The 7,128-nt window shown below is 30.5% G+C and overlaps 1 pseudogene across 1 annotated transcript; it reads right to left on the reverse strand.

Annotated features, from left to right (window-relative positions):
• Positions 1-448: 448 nt before the first annotated feature.
• Positions 449-2,710, reverse strand: LOC145040912 (uncharacterized; annotated as a pseudogene). Its single transcript, XR_013679908.1, has 7 exons — positions 2,540-2,710; positions 1,638-1,795; positions 1,479-1,592; positions 1,247-1,400; positions 966-1,118; positions 759-869; positions 449-654 (listed from the first exon to the last, which is right to left on the reverse strand). The product of XR_013679908.1 is annotated as an uncharacterized LOC145040912 (transcript).
• Positions 2,711-7,128: the final 4,418 nt, after the last annotated feature.

The raw sequence follows: 7,128 nt of genomic DNA on the forward strand, positions 1-7,128 counted from the left end.
TATCGGTTTATCCCCTCTCCACGTCCCCCAATTTTATTTGCTCACACAATTATCATAACATTTTTTTAATTATTTGATATGTTTTAAAAATAATTTATGCAATCATATGTACACAACTTGATGAGAAAAACTATTGGCATTAATAGTAATTATATAATATCGTATATATACATATTCAAGTTTAATATAACATGAGTGTTAAGTGTATTTGAAAATAGTCTATGTAATCATCAACTTCAAAAAATTTATTTGAAATATTCAAATTTAATATAACATGAGTGTTAAGTGTATTAAAAATAGTCTATGTAATCATCAACTTCAAAAAATTCATTTGAACCCTAACATTGAACTAAACGAGAATCATGCGCGTCGTTGGCGCTGTGTCACTTTATTTTTTCTTCTTCCAGATTGTATGATGTACCTTAGTTATTGGTTTGAAGTGCAACAGTAATCCATTTAGATGCAACCTTTTCAATATCTGCCTCAATCATATGAGATACAAATTTGAGAGTAACTGACACTTGTTAAGTTTCAAACAAATTAATCAGATTTAGGGTATCTACATCCACAAATTGTATAATCTAATATAAATCCACTCAAAAGGGCTCTGAAATCAAGATTTTCATTTGTTTCTTCTTGAGGAGTGTCTTGAAACTGCATTATTAATTATAAAATGCTTCTATTTCCATAAATAATGGTAGAAACTACAATTGAAATCCATTATTCCATATATGATAATTGATATTTAAAAACACTACCTCTAGCCTGAAGTATTTGACTGTTTTATTGGGGTCAGCCTTCCCTGATACACCAACTGATTCAACAACCTCCAAGCTCTTTTTATGTGAGTTTCATCTTCTTGCTGCACCCTTCAACATATAACCACAAAAAACCAATCAAATTAAAAAAACATCCAAAATTTTATAAAAACTTAATAGCGTTTATATAAATAATAAATTACATACTGCTGCAGATGTATCTCGACCAAGTTGTGCAAATTGCAAACCCATGCCTAGTTGATTTGACATAAACCTTGCAGCTGAAGGGTTCCTATTGGCTACAATCGCTTGCTATATCGGTTTTGACCTCCATAAACTCTACTTTGTCAACTTAAAATCCTAAAATATGAAAAGTAACGGTTTTAGTCTCTCAAAGATTAAATTGTAATTGTATATATATATATATATATATATATATATATATATATATATATATATATATATATATATATATATATATAACAAACCTTGTTTTGTAAAGGGGAAGAAGGAACGATGATATGTAAGGTAGAGCTTTTGGGGAAAGTCCCATTTTCTATATCTTTTATGGCTGCATTTATAACAGGTAAGCAAAGAGATGCAGCATCCTTGAATTCATTTTCTTGACTTTCACCTTTTTTCCTAGAACATACGAACATTTGATTTGATCTATTGAATGTGTGTAAAACCAATAATCTAAAAGGAGAATTGGTTACTTACCAGTTTAGGGAGATTGATAAAGACGGTATCCCAATAATTAAGGCTTGTCTTACTCCAGCTATAGCACTCGAGGACAATGCAAAACAACATGAATTATAGAAGACTAAAATAGAACTTTAGAGGAATATGAGTATGACATTACAATATATAGTGAATAACCTTGTTTGATCAAACTTCAAACGCCCACTGATCCTCTCTGTGGCATATTGAGTTGGATGAATTGTGACATTATCCTTGAGGTAAACTATTTGTGCATCTTCTGGATCACTAGAAGAGCTTCTCTTGTTACTGTCAATACGGGTCAGACTTGATGAGCCCTAAAACATATTGAAAATATGTAGAACCTAAGGATACAAGACAAGGGATTCTAAATAAATTCAATGTAAAGCAACATGAGCTGATTAAATAAACTGACTAATAATGATTTTTTCTCTCTAAAACTAAAACACAAGCAAGCATCACTTAATCATAAATTTAACATCAATAACTTTACATTAAGTGAACTTTTAACATAAAATAGTAGAAATCTATGAAAGTAACTTTTATCAAGTCAAATATAGATATAGACACAAAAGATTTTCGAAGTTTCTCCCTTGACCTACTTACAGTTATCAACTAAGAAGATCACTTCCAATCAATATGAAGTAATTTGTTAACCTATCCAACTACTATTACCAACAGTTATAGTTAACCAAGCCCTAAAACCACAAATCAAGCCAACAACTTCTGAATAAATCCAATTGAACTACTGCCTAGCGAGTTTCACATAAATATGAGTACACATCAATAGCTTTCCAATTAGGCCACTACAAGTACAAACAGTACCAGATCATGCTACCAAAGTGATCAACTGATAACAGATCGCATTCAATCACCAAACACGATTAAACTTCTATCACTAACAAACCTGATCGCAGGAGCCCTAACTTACACGAAACCAATAACCTTTAACCTCGCTGCCAGAACACTCAAACTAAATTCAATTCGCATCATTACCATTCAAATCAATGTACTTCTAATTTCACGATTGATATTAGATATAGTAAGATTGAGTTGCGTACCTGTTTCGAAGCTGCAGCATAATCGGCGTCGCCGGGCAAATCGTGAATCTCAGTTTTGCATTCGTTTGTGGTATATCCAAAAAGATGAAGCAGCAGTATTAGGGCAGACAAAAGAGGAACCTGTTGAGTGAATAGAGAAGAACCGAAGAATCCCAAGAAGAAGAAGAACATGTATAAGAGAAAGACCCGCAGGTAAACCGAGACTACCGAGACTAAACCACCCACCAATTAATCCACCTCCGCTGCCTATTTTGCCTCTTGTTTTCATCTTTCCCGATGGTGATCATATCGTTTTCCGGTGAAGTAAACTCAAAAGTGTACAGTGATTGCTATGATTGATGATCAATAATCACGGGACGGTGCAATCAAATCAAATATAGCTGGAAGAATTGACTTTGTAGGCAGCGGGAATTCTTGCTATATTTGGAGAAACGATGCTAAAACGAATTGAAATTTAGGCAGACATGGACCGTGGATACTCATACTAGTGGCGATTAGCGAAGAAATTGGGATGGAGGCTCGGAGGATAAAATTCCTGACATCAAATACTTGTATAAGAAAGTGAATCGTAGATAAATTATTGTAAACAAAAAAAGATAGACAAAGAAAATTAGAGAAGGATGGCAATGTAGAAGAAAATCGATAATGAAGAAAAGAAGATAAGGATAAGGAAAAGGTAAGGCGATTTGGGGGAAAAAAAATAGAAGTTTTATAATACGCAAGCGAAAAGGGGGAATTGTTAACATTGTGGTGGTAAAAGATTCTTGTTCATCATGGTTTTAACAATTAATATATATATGATTCCACAAAGTTATTCTAAATAGCAAATATAGTAGTATAGTAGTTAACTAACAACCAAAACATTAAAAGAATGATAATTTTTTAGTCTTATTTATTTCAATACTTCATCATATAATTTCACAAATATATCCTAAAATATGACCAAAATATGTGTTTTAGTTAAAATTTGAGGTGCACATATAGCAGTTTTAAACTAAGCGGACTTTTTCTAAATGTTGTATTTTTTTAAAACCATTTTCGGTTATAATCAGTTCAATCTTTTGGAACTTAAATTTCATTTAAAAACTGTTTTTTTTCGGTTAAGAAAAATTGGGTTGATTCAGGTTTTCTAGAAAAACTTAGAAAAAACCTGGTTTCATTTTTTTTTTTTTACCAAAAAGGCTACATTAAATAAATGATTCAGTTTCATGGTCGTTTTGATAATTGACGACTGGAATAGAAGCTGATTTGGTTAGAAGTTCTAAGTTAACTTCTAACTGAAACTTGTTGCTTGAGTTTACATTTAGCTCATTGTGAAAAATAACTATATTACCCTCAAACAACATTTTTTATAATAAATCATTTATGATTTACCATTTAATTTATAACATTATATTTTTATAAAAACATTTAGAATGATGTAATTTACAACCATTCTTTAAAAAATATGCATATAAGCATATAATATAGGGACACTACGATAAAATAACAAGGTACCACATACCCGGTCAACCATTATATGCAAAAATAGCAAGCAACTTTCATTATTGACATCAAATGCAAACAATACAACAAAATAGTAACCATCAAATGCCAAAATAATAGTCAACACAGGGACTTATAATTCGTAGATCAAATAATAATTTTATAACCTACAAGAATCCTTATAATTCTTAGATCCAATAGTAATTTTATAACCTACAAGAATCATATTTGACCTTATATTATCAATAACATTTGATGTCAAATAATGCAACATATTTTTCTACAACTTTAATTTGAAGTGCTGATACAACCATCTTAAATTTATCATTTTGAAAATGAAATCTTGCCTTGTTAGACTAAATTATACATAATTTAATGTTCTTCCTTGTGTAATAAAGCAAAAACCCAAACACGTAACAACCAAGAAAAAACAATTACAAGTACTGCAAATAGTCACTCTGATCTCTCCTATTGAATCACCCACAAAGCATACCAAACATCTGTCGATAAACATCAACGCATCAATTTTATTTTCTAATTCAACCACATCTCAATTGATTCCATTCACTTTTACCAATTTAAATCAGTATTTAGGTCGTCAAATATTTCCATCAAACAATTAAAGTTAACCAATTCCATGTATAAACAAGAAATCAAAAATCATCAATGATTCTTTAGATCAAACTTTTGTTGGGTTTTTATCCAAAAATTAGTTTCAAAAACATGGTATTTGGCATGGAAATATTTGATCATTTTTTGAATAGCATAAACAAGTTAAACCTACCAATGATCATCTTGCAAAGTTTGGAAAGAAAACAAACACAACCAAAGAAGAATAAGAATAAATAACAACATTTGTAATTCTTTGGATCCTCTTGGGAGGCTTGGAAGTTGATGAAGAATAATGAACTTTAGAGAAATCAACAAGAAGCCAACTTGATGTAGATTCTAGTATAAAACTCTTAACTCTTAAGCTTGAAGTTCATAACCAAAGTATAAACTTCAAGAGAGTATAACACCAAGTAATCTTCATTTGGTAAGGAGCCTTAGATATCTAACTCTCAAAACATAAGAGGAACAACTCCCATCTTGATTACATAAGCCTCTTGCATAGTTTATACCATACCTGAAAATGGCTTTGTATAAATGCCCCATAAAGGACCAACATTTGACCATATCTAAGCACATTACTCCCTACACTTAAGTCCCACTATGTATCTCATGTGTTAAGGATACAAAGATAGTACCTTTTAATCAAGTATCATCCATGATAGCGATACATGAGATGATATTGATGTGGGTCATTTCAATACTAGTTTTTTGACAAATACCTATGAAACTTGGTTACAACCCATTGTCTACCATCATCTAGTGAAAGTCAAACAATCCAACTTAGATTATTCTTATTTCATAATTGCTTCCACAATTATAACCGACTATGAACTTTTAGAATAATAAAATTATTCATGGATTAAACATGTTAATATAGAACACAACGAGTATTGATGTTATGATCACATCCTAGTATATCAAAACATTATATAATAGTTGTTGTTACAATGTTGGAATATCCAAATACTAAATCCAAATCAAAATACCATTTCTATAATAATAAAGTATTATGGATGAAGTGTGACCATTCATACTTAGCCCAAAATAAGGACTTTATTAATGGATTCGACTAAACTTAATTTGTGTGAATTATGTGAATACTATCATCTCCAAACTTAAATGTCTTGGAGTATATGATTGGTGTTCTTTTGTGAAATAGATTCTCTTAGCTCGATTAATTATACTCTCGAAGTCACAAAGATTTGTATGTGATCCTTGAATGACAGAGACCAACATATCTTTTCAATGAACTTATTCATCTAATCATATTAGATTTAAACTTCTAAAGTAGTGTACTCTTATTTTGTTGTATACTGTGTCATTTTGTTTTAGTTAGATCTCATTCCAAGAAAACTTACTCTCCAACCCTCAATGAAGTCATAATCCAATTATAATTCATAATTATATACATTTGTTTAGAATCAGAATCTTGTGTAGCTCTTTGAATGAATATTTTTATTTTAAACTATATGTCTTATATAAATTCTCTTAGTTCTTCCAAAGTACTCTTAGGATGTTTCTATAGCCGTTCGGTGACTTAACAATGTATTCAGTTGGTATATTAGGATATACTCATAGCATGATCAGATATCAAGTATTATGAATAATATGGAATAAATGATGGATTCATTTGCCAATAAAATCAAATATAAATCGTTTCAGCTAGTTTAAACCTATAAGCTAGGTCCTTTTGAGGTTGGCTTAAATTCAATGCCATGTGACAAGGCTAAGGTTCCTCTAGATAAATCTTCTATCTTGATCTCTTTCAAGACATTGTAAATATATTTATAGGTATATGAAATTTTTAACATTCATTTTATCTATCTCTATAGATTTTACATTCCAAGAATGTGTCTTGTGCTTCCTAAGTCTTTCATTATAGAAATACATTGCGAGTCAAGGTGTAAGTCATGGAATGGTCAAAATATAATTTATCATGATTTAAGTATGTCTCATTTATACACAATTAGGAATGTCACTACGCTCCCACTAGTTCCTAGTAAACACATATGTTCTATTCATTTTCATATGAAAGGACACCTTATGGTTTCATATTAGAATGATGATTACAATATTGAGATGTTCTCTTTATATCCACAAGTAGATCTCAAGCTTTACACATTTTTTAGGATAATATGGATTAAAAAAACCTCTAGGCTAATCTATAAACATATCTTCTAGTAGATGTCTATCAAATAATCCGGTCTTTCTTGAAATCTATTTGCTATATTTAATATTAAGAATATGAACTTATAGTAAACAATATCCTTATTGATCTAATCATATCTACTTGTGAAAAAGGTTTGATCAAAGCCAATATCACGAGTATGATAAGGACCATAGTTAATGACATGAGTATGAGTAAAACCTTTTATAAGAAGTCTTGCTTAAAATTTATATAGTTATCCATGTAATGTATTCTTTCCAGAAGAATCACATTCTCCTTCTAGTCTTGCTATAAAGAGAAAGTTCAATCAAGACCATACTTGATT

The sequence above is a fragment of the Lactuca saligna genome, chromosome 4 (assembly GCF_052625555.1).
Source record: "Lactuca saligna cultivar CGN05327 chromosome 4, ASM5262555v1, whole genome shotgun sequence".
Taxonomy (NCBI): Eukaryota; Viridiplantae; Streptophyta; class Magnoliopsida; order Asterales; family Asteraceae; genus Lactuca; species Lactuca saligna.